At 43.4% G+C, this 18,353-nt stretch overlaps 1 protein-coding gene across 14 annotated transcripts in view; it reads left to right on the top strand.

Moving 5' to 3' along the window:
- SEMA6D (semaphorin 6D) overlaps positions 1-18,353 on the top strand; it is a 478,544-nt gene that overhangs the window by 411,634 nt on the left and 48,557 nt on the right. For 4 of the 14 annotated variants that reach the window (XM_016211238.2, XM_016211222.2, XM_016211230.2 and 1 more), the window contains exon 1: positions 12,119-12,372. The exons of 4 other annotated variants lie outside the window; for them this stretch is intronic. The gene's annotated coding sequence lies outside the window, so the exon portion shown is untranslated. Of the gene's footprint in view, positions 1-12,117; positions 12,373-18,353 lie in introns of those variants that run through there. 6 more of the 14 variants (XM_087821699.1, XM_016211199.2, XM_016211204.2 and 3 more) reach the window with 2 other exon arrangements.

Genomic DNA, 18,353 nt, shown 5'->3' with positions numbered 1-18,353 from the left:
TCTTTGTACTTACCCTAATAAAACAATTGAATAATATAATCCATGACTTAATAATCTCATAATCTTTAGGAGAGAGTTCTAGAATTCATTCTTCTGTGGTTTATTTACCCCAACGATCCCCCTTTCCCATTTCAATGAGAGAATCACCTGTTAATCACACCAGGCCATCCCAACCAGTACTTTTCCAGTCCCCCAGGGTTGCAGGAATACCTAAGACCAGTCCTCTGTGGGAACCCTGTATTCTTGCCCTAGGTTGACTTGCTCTGATCCAGAGGCAAGGGTGGGGGGTGCTCAAATCAGGGCCAAATTCTATGCTGTGGTTTGAAAAATGTTGGCCTTCTATGAAGCCCTCAAGGCTTAGGAGACGGCCATCACCAGGGAGTCAGAACCCTTTGCTGGGTAGCCAAGCTCCTGCGGGCTCAAGCCAGGGGAATCTGCTCCTTCTTCTCCAGAGTGGGGACTGCCTCAGTCCCAGAGGCCGCTTCCTCCTCTACTTCATTCACAGAGCACACAGGAGACTGCTTCAGCAACAGGAGGCTGTATTTTTCCATCTCTGAAACTTAAGGAATATCAGAGGAAGAAAGGTGGTTGAGAGAGCTCAGGAGGCCAGATCAGCAATTCAGTCTCTGCTGAAAACTGCTCTAGATCTCACTGCTAAAGTGGAGTCTTGAGAGCTCTCTGGCATATTAAATATTCATCAAAAGCTAAACACCACCTTTTCAACGTTTGACTGAATAATACAAGTGCAGAGCTGCCCCATCTCTGCTCTTGAATTGCTCAGCTATACATAGCACTAAATCACAGTTCTAATGAAGTCAGTTTAAAAGATGAGGAGAGAATCCTTTGTAGTTTATCTCTGCCTTTCATTTCCTCTTAATTTAACCATAAACTAAACAGATCCATAAAATGTTTATAGAGGGTAATAAAAGGATGTTTTTAATACAAAGGTTGCTCGTGTAATTAAGCATAAATTCTATGACATTCTGTGTAATTTGAAATGGTTTGCAAGGAATTAACAAATACTTATATCTATTTTATTTCTCCTTCCATTAATGGCAAGTAATAAAACAAAAATGGAAAGAAAAAAAAACAAAACACAAAATGAAACGAAATTCCTTCCAATGTAAGTAGTACCTACAGTTCGAAAATTGAAACTGCAGATGTTGCTAAAGACTTTATCTTTTTCTTGGAAATGTGCCATTAAATTTAATTAGATTTCCCATTTGTTCTCCTTTCCTTTCATTCTGTCTCTCTTTTTCTGCCCTCCCCCCTCGATCCCTCCTCTTTTTTCCCTTTAATACCAGGAGGACACTATATGCTTTTCAATGGCCTACATAACACAAATGAAGAAACTCATCACCTTAGGAAAAACTGCAGGGGCCATTTTTCTAATCCTACACCTATTACCTTATACATTGTCTGTAAAGTGCTGTTGCTTCAAAGCTCACCCCAACCATTATACAGTACCTGATGCACATGGTCCTGACACTCACTTTTCATACAGGTTCTTTTCCTAAATAAAAAGGGGAACTACGCTTGAAGAATTCAGGTCATATTCTGTTTTTTCCCCCAGAATTTTTTGTAAAGTGAATTGGAAGTGATCTAATCTTTATTGTTATAACATTTCATCATCTGGCTGTCAAGATGTGATTTCTTACTCTGAAATGATCCACTCTCTATTACATATATTTCATGTTCACATTTCAAATCAAGAAAAATGGCAGCGTTTATGTTGTTTAAGATAATTGGGAGAAGAAGCCTCCGAACTGTATTTCTCTAAGTTCATTTAGACTTCAGCAGCCAAGATTGATAATCAGAGTCGAAGGAGGCCTAATTTTACATGGAGTGATAATGGTTTAAGTAAATTAATTTTTCAACATTTTTCTCATCTACACCAAGTGAAGATGAAGGGTTCCCTCAACACTTAGAAAACAATGATTTTGGATAGTTTCACAAAACATTTTAAAAGCAACTATCAGCATTTTCTGAAAAGTATCAGTCTGAAAAGGTATCACTGGTCAGCTTAAAAAGGAATTAGATAAAATAAGATTAATTGCCAGGTCCTAAGTTGGTGAGACACAGCCATGAGTGGTAATAACTGCATAACTCTCCACCGTATGGTTTCCGTGTTGGGTGGAACAGGCTGGGAGCGGGAAGGATTACAGTTTCTCACTTCATTGTTTCTGAGCACCTGAGACTTCAGAGTCATTCAGGCTCGCTGGAGGCCATTTGATGAAAACTAGATTTCCTCTTACTCTCTTGTATGTATTTGTCTTTTAGAGTTTGGTGTTTCTCTGGAAGATAGAAACTTTCTCCTGTCCACTAACTGTAATTATAATAATGATTCCCAATTTTGCTCCTGGGCAGCCCCCATGGACAACATACCAGCACTTTAAGCTCCACTTATCCAAAACCAAACTCAATTATGCCCCCTGCAAACCTCCTCCACCTCCTGTGTCTCCATCTCTTACAGTAATTCAATTTTTCTCAAATCCAGCCAGACTAAGAAACTTGGAAAAATCTCCCCTTCCCCTGTTGACATTCAAACACCAGCCCACTCTGCTGTGTCTCTGCATAGATTCTTATTTTCCTATTGATTCCACCGCCACTGAAGCCGTCTTCTGGCCTGACCCCTGCATCCCTACTTCTGAAACCTCCTGCTTCTCCAGTCGGTTCCTTCCTTCGGCGTGAGTATTGTCTCTCAAAAGCACTGCCTAGATTATGATCATCTTTTCCTCAAAAATCCATGGTTTCTAAACACCCCAAGAAAAACATTCAGACTCCAGCAAGTGCCAATTCAGAAATTCCATACATGACTCTATCCTGTCCTTCCCGTCACATCTACTGCTACATGCCCCCAGGACCGCCAATCATGGCCCAGCCACACCGGGCCCTCCCACCCTCTCTTGCCTTTGCTGTCCCCTCGGCCCACAATAACTTGGTTGTACTCCTCTGCCTTGGACACTTGTCCTTCACTGTGCTTGGCTCTGCTTGTGTGGCCCCCTGTCATGAAGTCTTTTACCACCCACGCTATTACTCATTGCCCCTTTTCTGGCTCGAGCACTTTCCCTCCACCTCTGGATTCAGCATCTGTGGCGTATGAAGTTGGCCTGTGGCACATGTGTTGTAGGTTGCACCCCCCCATTCCTTACCCACCCATCAGATGCCTCCAGCATTCCCGCCCCGGCCTCTGTTCTAGACACTGATACAAAGACCAATTCCCTCCTCAAGAAGCTCGTTCACGTAGGTGATAAAAACATGTGACTAGTGCGCTATGGTGAGATAAGTGTCATAAGGAAGTCCAAAGGAGAGGAAATGGGGAGACAGTGTGACGGGCACAGGCCCTACGCGCAAAAGATTCAGGTGTTCAAGGTCTGCCTCTGCTACATAGCTAAGTTATAATAAGCAACTCTCCTACTTTCAGTTTTCCCACCTGCAAAGCGAGGGGCCCTACCACCTAGTGTTCTATAAACATCAAAATAAAATGGAATACTGAGTTTTCATTTGCTTCACCAGGTCCACTCTCTTTTTTCTCTACTCTGTGCTTCTAGGAGTTGACCTCTAAGCAAGGGGGTCACCTCCACATCACCTCTCTGTCTTCAGGTTCTGCTAATTGCCTTTTCCTCTGGCTCCTTCGGTCCCAGGGGTAGTCAGGCCCCAGGGTAACTCTCCCTTGTGGCTTCCCTGTCCTCTGCCCACACCTCTGCAAACAGTCCCTCTACGAAAGTCCCCGAAAATTACCCACCTCAAATGTTCCCTGCCAGAACTCTGATTGATAAAACTGCTTTTCAAACTTTAACTTGCTGTCTAAATGCAAGGTATTTCTCATTTATCTCTGCACAGTGCTTTACACAAAGCAGATTGCTGCTATTAATAACAAACGGTGGAATGAATGTATGCAAGGATGAATGAGTGAATGATCCTGCCTGCCTCCACTTTAGCTGCATTCCAATGGCGGGAATATCTCCTTGTCACCTTGATTGGATTTTTAATGCTTGATTTGATTTGGGAGGTCCCCTGTTCCCTTGGAACTTACTGTCTCTTGGGGAAAACATTTCTGCAGATAGTCTATCTCAGCCCTTGTTTGTTTCTAGTGATTAAACTTGAAAGGGTTAACTTTGCAATTTCTAGAAATACCCTCCTTCTATAGGCTGCACAATTACCCGATAGCAAAAATGGATTACATATTTATTCACTTATTTATATCTTTTGTTCATCAACATAAAAGATGGCAAATAAGTCAAAAGCAAGCAAGTGGATTATTCCCTTATTACTTGGGAACCAAGAGCACATTTAAAGAATCAGTAGCTTAGACTGGGGCAGTTTTTCAAAAGCACAGAAAAAACACAAACCATTGCTTCCACTGTCCTCTTTTTCTAGGGGAAGCCTAGTCAATGAGTGGGCAATTGCACGGCCTCGTCGAATGATCTAAAGACAGTTAAATCACAGAATTCAGTAGCTTGATATTTATAAAGAGTTGAACTGATTAAACTTTAATATTAAATTTATTCCCAGAAACTATAGACTATCCTTGTCTCCTGAATCCCCAAACGTATCAGTAAAATAGGAGATAACCATTTGCCTCTTATTTTAATATAAGGTCAATGACTTAAAAATGAGAAATTGACCCATGGAAACTATCTTTATGGAAACATTTTTGAGTAAATACCTTTAATAGTATGCTTTGGTGCTGAGTAGGTATTATTCATTAGCAAATAATTGCATAACTGGAATTCTTAATTAAATTTTTTGATGAGAAATGAGTCTGTTTATTCTGTAATTATAACCCAGAAATTCAGAACATATTGGGGATAGTTTATGAGCACAATATCAAAGATTTTAATATAGCAAAGAACTCACAAAGCTTTTAAACAGGAACTCTTAGAAGAACACACGCACGCGCACACACACACTGTGTATGTGCATGGATCAGATGAAATAGACTTTAAATGTCAACCACTGAGCCCGGCCAGATGGCTCAGTGGTTGAGCACCGACCCATGAACCAGGAGGTCGCTGTTCAATTCCCGGTCAGGGCACATGCCTGGGTTGCGGGCTCGATCCCCAGTAGGGGACGTGTAGGAGGCAACAAATCAGTGACTCTCATCATTGATGTTTCTCTCTCTCTCCCTCTCCTTTCTTCTCTCTGAAGTCAAAAGAACATTTAAAAAATTATTTTTAAAAAGTCAACCATTGAATATAACTGTAACATGGAAATACTCTAATTTAATGGATATGTAATGCTGTTAAAAACCTCTAAACAGCCTTCCGGACCTTTCTGGATTTTCCGGGAAGGCTCTTAGCCAAATAGTTTCTTCCTTTAACTTTATAAATGAAGTACAAATTCAGATAATGGCAAACTCCGTGAGGCTCCTTTTTAAAGCTTTCCTCTTTAAAAAGATAAGCTTGAAGTGATTTTTTTTCATTATACTTCAAAATTCAAGCTTTAGGAGACAACCACTGAGGAGGAGCTCATTCTGGAAGATGGTTAAGTGAATCAGGTAATGCTTAAATCTAACTTGGTTGCAAGGGTCAACCTGGTAAGAAAGTCTGTTACAAAGATTTATAGGCTTTATGTGTTTTTTTGTACTTGTTGGCTGTCAACTGATGCTGGGATCTCTGTTCAAAGGCCAAAGAGATCTGGGGACAAGGAGAACTTGAGCAGACCACTTTGTGGGCCCAACCAAAGGTTAGACAAACTGTAGGTTTCTCCCCAGACTTCTCCTAGGACGTAAAGGAAATTCCTATAATGGGCTGGTGGAGAGAGCTTACCTCCAGTCACCTCATTTGTGATGTTACTGACTCGGTGACACCATAACCCAGACCCAGATTTAAACACTGTTGGCCAAATGTACCTTCCCACGTGCTGCTGGGCCTTGCCACTGCATCACAGCCTACTAGGGCATTTGGGTTGTTAGACAAGTCCTTTAATTAAAGCGTTTGCTACTGATTTTTATCCCAGAATGTCAACTCCTTCCTGTCTGCTAAGCACATACCACCCTTCAATCCTTGGCATATTAGCAGTGTGATTTTTTAAAGGAATCTAATATATTCAATATTAATAAGATGTCCATAATAGGAAACGTCCTATCTGAGAAGGCACAGGAAAAAAAAAAAAGTATCTTTTGTGCTCCTTTTTTTGGAAAGACATAAATTACCCAGAATCTTAGTCTCTCTTTTTTTAATCAATCGGTGTCACTAGTGGTTTTGGGCAATGAATTGGCTCTGTAACTCTACACAGTACAGTCCTTTCTGATGTGTAGCATTCAACGTTTTTGGTTTTGTTTTTTGTGTAAGGTGCAGTTGTATGGCCCTAACCATTAATTGCAACATTTATGGCTTAACTAGTAAGGTTTATTTTAATAAAAATGTGCATACTGTTAAATAGGTCCTTTTTTTCTCATTATTTGTAAGTGATTCAGAGATGCATAATAAAATGGATATAATGTCCAAAGGTTCAAATAATGCTATAAACCCCATTGCGGAATTCCTGACACTAGTTGGTATGTGACAAGCAAAAACTATCAAAGAATTAGAAATTGAAGCACATTTTTAACCTAGCTTTGAGCATCTAGTTTTGGATTTTTTTAATGTTTTTATTTTCTGTGTTATCCAAGACACATTTTTTCAAACCTATACTGTTTCCATTTTTCATAGCATGGTGTCCTAGAAAGAAAATTAGGCTTGAGAGCCAAACAGACCTGTATTAGACCCTAGACTCCATCATCCACTAGGGCTGAAAACCCTGCTAAGACGGTTAACTTAAGCAAGTGTGGCTTCCTTGTTTCTAAATGATGCCTGTCTTCAAGAGCTGTGGTAAGAATTAAGTGACACTATTGTGGCTAGCCAGCATCTGGATGTAATAGGTACCCAGTGGGTTTCTTCTCCCTCTGTTGACTTGAATTTTAACATTGGCTTAAGGGGGGAAAAAAAAAAAAAAGATTAGGCAGGGAGGTTGTTTTTTAAAAAGAAATTTAAAAGTATTTTTAAAAAACAGATAAAAAATTGTAATTCTCTACTACTTTTGGTTATTTCCAGCCTTTTTCTTCTTTGTTAAGACATTCTAACATTTAATAGAAACTATTCAGCCCCAGCTCTTCAAGGTCAGGGGCTTGGTTACTGTAAATTTGTGGAGAAAGGGCTGTCAGGAATTTACATCTGCTGGGATGTAAGCTGGAGTCCCTGTATCCTAAGTGTTTCTTCCCAAAGTACATAGAAGTACAATTAAGCAATTCCAGCTGAGTTACCATCTTTTTATTCGATCTTCCCTCCAAAACATCTATTTTGCTTCTGTTTGTTCAAAAGATCTTTGATAAAATGGTGATAACATTCCTAGTTCTTGTGTTTTCAAAAGAGCTGGCATTATTAAAAGCTGTTTGCTGCTCATCTTTCGTATAAAAAAACACAAGACAAAAAAGCTTAACTCTTTTTATTTAGCTTGAGCATGCAGTGTCCTTCCACACCATGGCACCTACAGAGTCCTGAGCAAAATTAGATAAGTAACTGATTTATCATTTCTGTAAATGCGTGGTGCATTCCCTTTACTCAGAGGGTACAGCAAAAATTATTCATGCTAAGGGAGAGTAATCAGAATGACTGAAAAAGCACATTTTTATTACTTCAAACATAAGCCTAGCTGTGGTGGTATACTATCATAGTACATAATAATAGAAATGAATTATGTCAGTAAACTCTTGAGGTTGAAGATTTACCATGATAAATATTTTTCATTAAAGTGAAATATCTTGGCAGAGTCACTTTTATATGCAGACTATTGACACAAGGAGGCCAGCTGTGCCTATGCAGATGCCGAGATTTGGGTCTATATTATTAATGATTTATCATGTCACGGGGAGCTTAGATTAGTTTTGAAAGCAATCCCTTGCCACAAAAGCACTTTCTATAATGTGCAATCGCAAGGCATGCTGTATGTGCTCTTCAAATTAAAGTAATCACAGAAGCTGTAGCTACCTTTGAAATTTCAATACCTCTACTTTTTTATTTTGAAGCATGAAATTCTGCATTCTAACCTGTATTTTTCATTAAAATTCATACAAAATGTTATTTTCTACCAACAACTGGATAGTGAATATTGTATCTGAATTAACAAGCATATGTACATGGATGAGGGAGTGAAGGACTTGGAATGGAACAAACATTTATTGCAAACCCATTGTACAACATGGACTTTTATTTTAAATCTCACATTTAATGTGAGGTTGGATTAAGTTTCTAATCCAATTCTGCAGGATTCCCAGAGTGCACTTCCATCAGGGCACATGTAAGAACATTGGCTAATATTTATTCAGTGCTTGCTGTGTTCCAGGTAAGATGCCAAACACTTTACATGCATTATCCCATTCAGTCTTCATGAAATCCACTTGAAGTATTGTTATCACCCCTGTTTCACAGATGAGAAGACTAAAGCACAGTGCAGGTGAATAAATTATCCTGAGAGGAGGTGTCTGAATATAGATCCAGGTTGTCTAATGTTCCAGAGCCTTCTGCTATTAACTGTGACCTCTCCATTAAAACTATTATGACAACTAAGTAAGAGGTATCGTTCAGATCCTACTTAGTCACTACCTGTGTGGCCTTAGGCAAGTCACTTAAACTCTCTAAGCTGAAGTTTCCTCATCTATAAAATGAAGATAATATTGGTACTTACATCATAGACTTATTGTGAGTTAATATTTGAAAAGTGCTTAGAACAGAGTTTGTCACATATTTAGCATTAATGTTTTGTTTAATAACTGTAATAGTTAAAAAGTGGTACACTCTGTTGATTGATAAACTTTCACTGACTATTACACACAGATTTTCTATAATTTTCAGATAGCTTTTATTCTTAAAACTAGATTGGAGCCCTTGCCGGTGTGGCTTAGTTGGTTGGAGTGTCGTCCTGTACACCAAAAGGTGGCATTTTGATTCCCCGTCAGGGCATATACCCAGGTTGCAGGTTTGATCCCTGGTCTGGGCATGTACGGGAGGCAACCAATTGATGTTTTTCTCTCTCTCCTTCTCTCCTTCCCTCTCTCTAAAATCAATGAAAAAACAAACAGAAACTAGATTGCAAATAAAACATAGAAATAAAATTCTGAATTTTACTCCTAAAGTAAATAAACAAAGAAACAGATTGTAAATTAGGTTACTACTTATGACTAATGAGAGATGTATGCAGATAACACTATAAAACATAGTCACTAACCATTTACAGCATTGAGTCCTTTAAGTGTTCTTTCTGGGTATAGAAAGAGGAAATATCTTCCTCCCCTCCCTTCCTTTATTATCCACTTTAGTATTCACTCAATTCAACAAACATCCTCACACAGGTACTATGCTTGCACTGGGGATGCAGGTGAATAAATCCCTACTCTGGAGGAACATGCAATCTAGGGACGACTATACTCTCTGGTTTGGCACATAAAAGAATGTGAAAAAGCTGTGGGTTCCATAATCAGATCTCTTTAACAAGTATCTGTTGAGTGCCCATTAAATACCAGGCACTGGGCTAGGCACTGCTGCTGTCCAGGTAAATAGGACATGATCCCTCAGTTAATTAAGAAGCAGCCAGTGGGGAAGACATCCTAAACAGATATTTTTCCTTCAGTTTGCTAAGTTACATAAGTGTTCAGAAGAGAGGGCTTAAACCCATCCCAAAGGGAGTGGGTTGAGGACATTTTGATAGCTAAACAAAATTTTTGTTAAAAGTCAAGGAAAGCAGATTAAAGTGCATCAAATCATGGAGAATGAGTACCCCAGAAATCAGAGATGCCACAAGTGAAGACATGGAGACGTGAAACATGTGACATCTCAGGGAACTACCTACAGCATGAGGTAGTGGGGGGGGCAGACTAAAGAAGTGAACATATAAAGTAAAGTGAAGGGGCCAGATGCTAATACACTGCATAAAGAGTGAGCAGTTTCCTTAGAATCTGAACAAAGAGTGTCATTTCCCTGATGAATCCTTACTAAATTATTTTGATCTTCAAAAGATGAAGGGCCATTCTTTGTATGCCGGTGAATTGTCCACTTCCTGAACTCTCTTTCCCCAGCAGGCCGAGTGCAAGGATTGGCTCTAAGGTCTAGACTGATAATGAAACTGAAAACATGTCTAATCTTTGGCTTGAAGTGACCTCTCACCATATCCTTCTGCAACCTGAAGTTTTTTCATTCCTGGATTTAAGAACTCAGCCTAACCTGGCCGGGCGTGGCTCAGCTGTTGAGCGTCCACCTAGGATCCAGGAGATCTCAGTTCGATTCCCGGTCAGGGCACATGCCCGGGTCGCGGGCCCGATCCCCAGTCGGGAGCGTGCAGGAGGCAGCCGATCAATGACTCTCTCATCATTGATGTTTCTCTCTCTTTCCCTCTCCCTTCCTCTCTCTGAAATCAATAAAGGTATATTAAGAAAGAAAAAAAAAAAAAAAAAAGAACTCAGTCTAGGACCCTGTCAAATGCACACTCTGGGGTGGCACTCTGGAGAGTTGTCCGGTGCTGAATTTCAGTGAAGAATTCAGGAATCTAGAGGATTGAACTTTTTCTATTGCTGCTGCAGCAGATGCAGGACAACTCGTGAACTTTCTGGAGAGGTGGGTGGCAATTTAACTCCTCATCAAACCACTGGTCGCCTTCTTGCATCTTCATTCAGCGCACAGAGCCCTCTGCCTGCAGTGGGGCTTGCTCCCTTGGTGGAGAAAATACGGAATGACTGGGTGCCAGTAAAACAGGCACAGCTTTCTGGGTCAGAAGTTGGCTGGGGAAGGGCCCTGACTGCCAAGTAACTTGCAATGATGTCAGAACCCAGCACAACCAAACAACACCAGCCAGTCAGCCAACAAAAGCCTCAACAACAATAGAAAAATCAGAGGGCTCTGTTGCCAACGCTGTTCTTTCCGCCCCCTACCCTTTTCTTCCAATAGGACGAACAGCAGGAAGAGAGTTTATATTTTAAAAGACACACCCTCCTCCTCCTTCATTTTGGTAACAAAGTGTTAACTACCCAGGACACTGTCCTGCAGCGGTTCCTTGGGGTATCCTTTCTGAGTTCCTTTTCAAGGCTGTCAGTGGAAGGATCAGAAACAACTCAGAAGAGGGTCTTTTCCTAAACCTGAACAGGTAACTTTGTGCTGAGGCGAAAGCAGGAACCCTCAAGGAAAGGAAAGTCCTTACTTTGCCCCCTTCTCTCTTTCAGGGTAATTAACCAAACTCAATGAAAATCAAAAGTTTGGCAAAAACGCTCCCCTCTTTCTTTACATAGGGCATCATAGTTCATTCCAGCCATTTAGAGCCCCCAGTGATTCAAAATTCAACTGGAAATTAATAAGGCACAGCCCGTTCTTGGAAATGAAGTTTGGGTTCAGATCCTCCTGTTTTGGAATATATGACTTTTCTTCTTTCATTTGTGACAGTCAATTTTAAATGATGTCACTTCAAGGACATTTTCATTTCTCCCACAACATATTACACGAAACACTTGCCTGTAATACCGGCTCATTAGCCCGCAAAATTATACTGTGCTGAATGGCTTTCATTCAAAATAGAAATGGGATTTTTAGTAGGCAATTTCTGTATTTTTATAAAAGATAAAGCAATGTTTGATTGCTTCTCCCAGCTGTTTTAGTTAGCGGTTATAAAGAGAAATTGGAAGGGGGAGGGCGAGAAAGGTAATATGGGGGCGGGTTGGTAAAGATGTGCTTAAAAAATGAAGCTTCGATTAGGGAACTAAGGCTGGACCTGACGGAGCAACTGCGCCGGCAGCTCCTGCGGGCTGCACGAATTTGTCCTCTGGGCAGCTGGAGGGAAGTGAGGGAGCGAGGAAAAAAGAGAGAAAGAGGGAGGAAAGCGAAAAGGCTGCCTGGCGAGCCGCAGCGGCCACCGCGAGCCGGGCGACCGAGGCGCTGGGAGTTGCTGGAAGGAGCCGCTCTCCAGGGGGGCGGAGAGGGAGGGGGCGCAGCCCGGCGCGGGGAGGAGGGACGCGGAGGCCACGGAGGGGTCAGCGGGGCCGCGGCGCCGGGCTGGGGGCCTCCAGGCGGCGCTGGCCGCGGGGCTCGGGCTCGGGCGAGCGCGCCCGGCCGGCCACCCGCGCCTCCTGCCGTCCGCGCCTGGGGGTGGGCCCCGCGCCGCCTGATGGATTGACTTGGAGATGGATCGAATTACACCATTTGCCGTGCCTCGATTTTTCTTCGGCTTCGTCCCCGCCGCCGCTGTTGCTGACGCTGCTGCTAGGACTGGTGGTGGCGAGTTTCAGGATTATATGGAGCAAGCCAAGACCTAACGAGACAGAGGGATATATATGTACATTTTCTTTCTTTTTGATTTTCTTTTTTCCTTGCACGTGACAAGCTTTATTTTTACCAGCCTACCCCCCATGAGGTAAGACCCTCTTTGCAAATGTGCTAATGCTCTGGGCGCCCGGTGGGGCTCGGACCGAGAGCCTCGGAGCCGGAGTCGCAGCCGGCGTGCGCGCGTGTGTGCGTGGTCACTGGAGAGTTGATTTCTTTGCAACCAGCTCTCTCCGCCTGCCGTGCAAGGGACGCGTAGAGGGCTGGAGAGGTTTGGCGGACCAGTCAAAACTAGCAGAGCTGGGAGCTTGGGGGGAGGGGCATGTGGCCCTGGAGGCCCCCCTGCACCGTGCACCCCCTCGGGGAAAATACAGCCGAAGAAGGGGGCAAGGAAAAGTTTCTTGCCTGGCAGCGCCAGCTCCGCGCTGCCCCGTACCTCATCAGGGCCAACCCAGGCTGCTACGGTGCCGGGCGCGGCGTCTCCAGCCAGCAAAACAGCCGAGCCGAGGCCAAAGGAGCCGGCTGCGGGCTCGGCCGCCCCCTTCTGCCCGCCGGCCCCGCAGCCGCCCTGGGACCGCGGGAGCCCGGCGGCGCGGGGCCCGACTGGGAGCTGGCGGGCGAGCCCCGGCCCGCGCCTGGAGGACGGGCGTAGCGCAGCCGCAGAGCCCGAGCAGCTCGCAGCTCGCAGCGCACCCTGGCTACCTGTCAGTGCGCACCCGTTGTGGCGCCTGGTGGCAGGGGGCTGGGGCTCGGGGGACTCGGCCACCCCCCCTTCCTGGCTCCAGCCGGGGCTCCGGCCGGGAGGGCGGCCGCTGCCGACCCTCCCTCTCCCCCTGCTGGCGGAGCGCGCGGCGGACAGGCTCTGGGGCCCCTAGCTGCCCGCCGCCCACCCCACCTCCCGCCCGGCGCCCGGGTTTCTCCTCCCGGCCACTCTCCCCCGCAACTTTCCGTGCTTTGTTCTCCGGCTGGAAATGATTTACGGAAGCGTCTCGGACAGGGTCTCCGCCAGGCGGCCGGAGCCCGGCGCTGGGATGTGTTAGGTTCTCGGCTGCCCATCAATTATGGATGGAAACAAATAAGGAAGAGTCAGTTCTGCAAGAGCCCCCGCTCCGGCCCGGGAGGCGTCCTGCGGCCCGGAGGGAGCCGCCGCGCCGCCGGCCGCCGCTGGCAGCGGGATGAGCAGGAAGGTAGGGAAACTTTTATTTCGTCTTGACAGCGATGTTTGTGTCTGGGCTGCGGAGATTGATACAGCCGCCGCCTTGGGGAGATTCGGAGGGGCTTAACGAAGGCTTCCTCTGCCGTGTCTAACTCTCGGATGGAAATAAAAGGTCATGAAAGACTTAAAGGTGTGGATGAGAACTGGGTTTGAAAAATTTCTGCTAAATCGACTCTCGGGACCAGTGCTGTCAGGTGATTAAATCCTGAACTTGTGAAAAGCTAAATGTCATGGAGCTAACGCGGAATGAAGTAGCAGTATCAATGCCAGCGTTAGAGGAAGGAAGTCAGGGGAGAGCTCCCTGCTCTGAGATGAGGAGTCAGTAACCCAAGTGCCAGCACCCCGGTCCCTCACCGCTCTCAGCTGGGTGGTTTTCACAAAGAAGGGACAGCAGGTCATCATTGTAGATATATAGACTTTGAAAACAGTAATTCGGCCTATGTCCACCTTTACAGGAGGCCACTTTCCCATAAAAATAACAGTAGTGTTTCCTGTTTCTAGGGGAAATAAGTATCTAGGGCAATTTTCCCAAGAACTTATGGCTACTAAGAATTTTGTGTGCTGTATCCACCTGATATTTGGGGCAATAGAGTAGGTTGTTTTGTTTATTTCAAGGTTGAAGTCCTAGGAAAGGTTTAACATATTCCTAAGTTGGATTGTCTCTGTTTCTCAGAATAGGAAGAATACTCGTTTGGAGAATTTTTTTTAAGGTTTCTTCCTAGTAGAATTGAGAAATCTTAGACAGCTCAAGGTGATGATTTTACTATCCTTGTTGGTGGTATAAACAATAGGTTTTGATGCCGGTTTATTTATGTTGTAAAAAATCCCTTTGCTCTTTTAGCTGTCTGACTCAGGAAATTAAGTTGTGTGTAGTCATGTTTAATGTAGTGAGTGACAGGCATATTCTGTCAGACTGGCAAATATTACACAAACGTTTGCCCTGGCTTAGATAAATAGAAATTGCCAGATAAGCCTTGAGATTTGGGCCTATATTATCATGAACGTAAACATCTGAAGGTAAATAAACTATAGCTCAGCCATAGCTAAGTCTTGTTTTTTATAGTTAGTGTCTGTGTTTTGATTTAGCTCTCTAGAATCTGCTCTCAGAAAGGCAGTTCAAAAAGTAACCCTCAGATTCCCAAAATATGTTGCTTAGCGGTCCATTTTTCTCCATTGGCACATTTAGTTAGATTAACGACCAGCCACTGTTTCTTATTGGTTCCTGCAGAATATTGCTACCTGCCCTCCTTTCTTCTAGGGGCACTACATAGATAACCCTTTTTGAGGAACGTTTCTGTGATTCAGGACAGTGTGCCAGGAATATTGTGACTTCCCCACCGCCAAACAGCTGGTTAACTCCAGTTTGATTTAGATTTGTTGGCATTCTGCCCTCTTCCTTGTTTTTGTTTCTGTTGTTTTTGTGGGTTTTTTTTTGTCATGTCTCCTCCCCTGGTTTGATGGATTTGAAAGATGGCCGTGACGTAAACCTGTTAGTCCTTAGAGGGAGGGCAACTTAGAAATCCAGTGGACTTCAGCTCACTGGCTGCTTGCCTGCTTGCTGCACGGGAGGGATCTGTCCAGTAACTGCTCTGGGTAAGTGGGCCCCTGAATCCTGTGTGGTGGTTTCGGTTGCTTAAAAGGCACACAGGCAAGTAGACAAGAATAGAGATTCGATTCACAAAAGATGCCCATAATTTTTAAGGACTTGCTGAAACTGGAGTTCTTTACTTCTTGCTGCTCCATCATAATGAACCTTGGTAATTAGCTTAGTCATTGTTCTTGCATGTGAATTTCACTAAGATACCAGGAGTGAAAAATGCATCTGAAATAGGGTCATTTTTCACCTTTCTGATGCATTTTATGCAGAGTTAAGAGCCTGGCTGAATGCCTAACCATTATTGGTGTAACCATAGGAGGTGAGCTCCTTCCTTAGCATATTGCAGGATAAAATATTACCTTTTATTTCAATTAATAGACTTTAAACCTGCACATTCTAGATTCATTTCTAGAGGAAGCAAGAGGCACTTGGGGTATGCCAACCACCCAGTATTTATGGAGTGTTAGTGTTTGCAAGGTGCTATGCTAGCCAGTGTTCCAACACCAGGTGAGGCAGACAGGCTTCTGGATGTTCAATTTAAGTAAGAATTAACAGAAATAGAGAATGGCAAAAAGTACTATTAGGCAAGAAATATAAATATACACTCCTTTTCGCGAAGCATATTATCGTATCCTAGAAATTTTAAAGCAAGATTAGTTATACCAGATATTTACAGAGGCCCAGCCTTTCTGTTTTTAACAGTAATAATCTAATGTCCTAGTAGTGTAATTCGCCTACTGAAAGTGTCATTAGAATGGGAGGTCTCACTTTCTGTGGCTCATGTGAATGAAGACATAGTGTATTACAACCTACCAAAGCCTGAGTCTTAGGTTGCCTCTTATTTTGTGAACTGCTGCCAACTTCCAGTTGGGGAAAAAGGTGTGTTTTGATTTACTTCCATGACATGCGGAGGGAATACAAATCATATAACTATATTGAGCATATCATAACCCTTTTTAGTAGAGGTGGCTGTTGTCTGGCTGACTTTTCCTCTTCAGCCCCTGATGACAGTGGCAGTGCAGCTGATAACTGAAGCTGCATTCATCATCCCAACAGGAAAACTAGGAAACATTGTACTTTGCAAAGCACCTGTTTATGTGACCAAGGGCGATCAAATGAATGGTCCCCATAGGTACCACATGAGGTATACTTAGTTCTCAAACTTCTCTTTTCTCTTAAGCTTCTGTTAACTCACCCAGATTAGCATTTTAACAACCCTGAAGTGAACTTCTGTCATTCTCTCTACTCGGACACAGTGTGTAGATCATCCATCATCCTGTCCTTGGCTACAACAGGCTGCTGGCTCCATCACCATTTGGAGCTACACAGAATCCATCCGACTGTGAACAGCACAGCTGGCTACAGCAATTTTTTCTTCCACACCACTGGCAGCATTGTCTGGCTGTGGTAACTAAAGTTAACACCCAGAGTGAGAAGTTTCCATTGTTTGGCAACCTGTGCCTGGGCTCTTCATCCAGTTCTGGGGGCACACCTGCAGACTGGCTGGCTTGAAATGGTGTGTTCCACTTCAGGGGGGGCTAGTACCGACCTTACATGGCCCACAGGAAAGCCTCCTTAGGCTTGATATGATTAAAGCACCAGAATTAGAATTAGAAGTAGCCATTCAGACAACACTCAATCCTAGACCTTCAGAATTCACTCTATTTGAAAGAGGAAGAAAAAAAAAAAAAAGTATCCTTTAGCTTGTGATCCCAAAAGACTGAACACAGAAAGGACCTTGTCGAGTTCTTTGGAGAACTGAACAGGTTACTGCTTCATCCCTTTGCACAAAGAGCGTGTGCTGGGCCTAAATCAGGGCCCCGTGTCTAATAGTACTCAGAGCTTTCCATCACTTGTTTTGTTCTTCTTTTTACTCAGTAAGAGATCTGCTACAGTAGTCATTGCTTATTAAAGCAAGAGTGACATGAATTAGGTGTATATATTTGCTAGGCTATGTTGCCCACCTTAAAAAAAAAACTTAGAAGGTACTGCTCTTGGAGTTTGATGTAGGAAGGGGAGTTTGATGTGCCCCATGTTACGGTGGGAGATAGTATTCTTGTTTCTTTTCCTAATATTTACTAATGACATCAGCCACAAAACAGCTGGGGTGATATTGTCGGGACTAAAAAAAAAAATAATGCTTTTCCTCTCACCTTCTAAGTTCTTCTAGGCTGAGCTAATAATCAAATTAGCATACAGATTAACGGGAGAAAATCAAGTTTTAATACGTGGGCATGGGTAATTCACATATGTGTGAAAATTTCAAAGACAGTGAGGCAACACCGAGTATATAAGATGTATTTGGACCAGGGATAACGGGGTGGGATAGGGTATTAGATTTCAGTAGGAACTGGCGATTTATAGGGAGCTGAGGAAGAGCAGAGCACACCTGGCAGGAAGATCCTTGCTAGGCGACGCAGAAACAATGGGACACAAGCGATGTCTAGCTAACAGGTCCCTGCCTTGAAAGCCCTCTTATTTACCATACTTAATTCAAATTAGGCTAAGGTGAATAGCCTAAGATCTCCTTCCTGAGGCTGGTTTATCCGTCTGAATCTCTTGGGCAGGAAAGGGGGAGGGTCAAAGGTTCTTTCTGAGTCTTTGGGTTCGCAATAAACAGCTTAAAATCAGTATCCCAAAAGGCTGCTTCAGGGTGACAAAACTTTGGCCCCCTTCGATGATGCTGATGATGATGATAAAGAGGAAGAAGACAAAGGGGCAGCCACTCACTGTTGGTCTGCTTACTAAATTCTAGGCACCATCTAAGATCTTTATCTTCCTTATATCGTGTTACCCGCCAACACCTGCGTGAGGTGTTTGCTCCAGAGCCTTATCAAGAAAGAAACTCAGGCACCGGGAAGTCAAGTTATTTTCCTAAAGTCACAGCAGGCAGGTGCAGCAGGAAGGTGTGCATCGGGATTTGCACCAGGTCTGCCTTACCTCTCAGCCCACGTCTCCATCACTGCACTGAATTGTTTCCAGGAACAATGTTCTGAGTCCCTGATATTTCTGACATTTGTTTTTCAACGAAAGAGTCAGATTTTGAGGGGAAAATTTTCTACTGAATCAAATGATATGTACACAATGGGTGTGCTCTTAAATGTTAACCTTTCTCTGAACTCAGTCGTATCCTTGTACTCTTCTTTCATTTTTATTCCTGTTGGCCAAATAATTATGACATGCTGTCTTTTCAAGTGTCCTAGAACAGTTATCTCCTCCCACTGTTTTTCTCCATGTTAGGCTTCCCTGTCTAAAATTT

Source organism: Miniopterus natalensis, chromosome 1, assembly GCF_054644295.1.
Source record: "Miniopterus natalensis isolate mMinNat1 chromosome 1, mMinNat1.hap1, whole genome shotgun sequence".
NCBI classification, from domain to species: domain Eukaryota; kingdom Metazoa; phylum Chordata; class Mammalia; order Chiroptera; family Miniopteridae; genus Miniopterus; species Miniopterus natalensis.
Note: the sequence above shows the minus strand (reverse complement) of the source record. Positions and strands in the feature narration are given on the sequence as shown.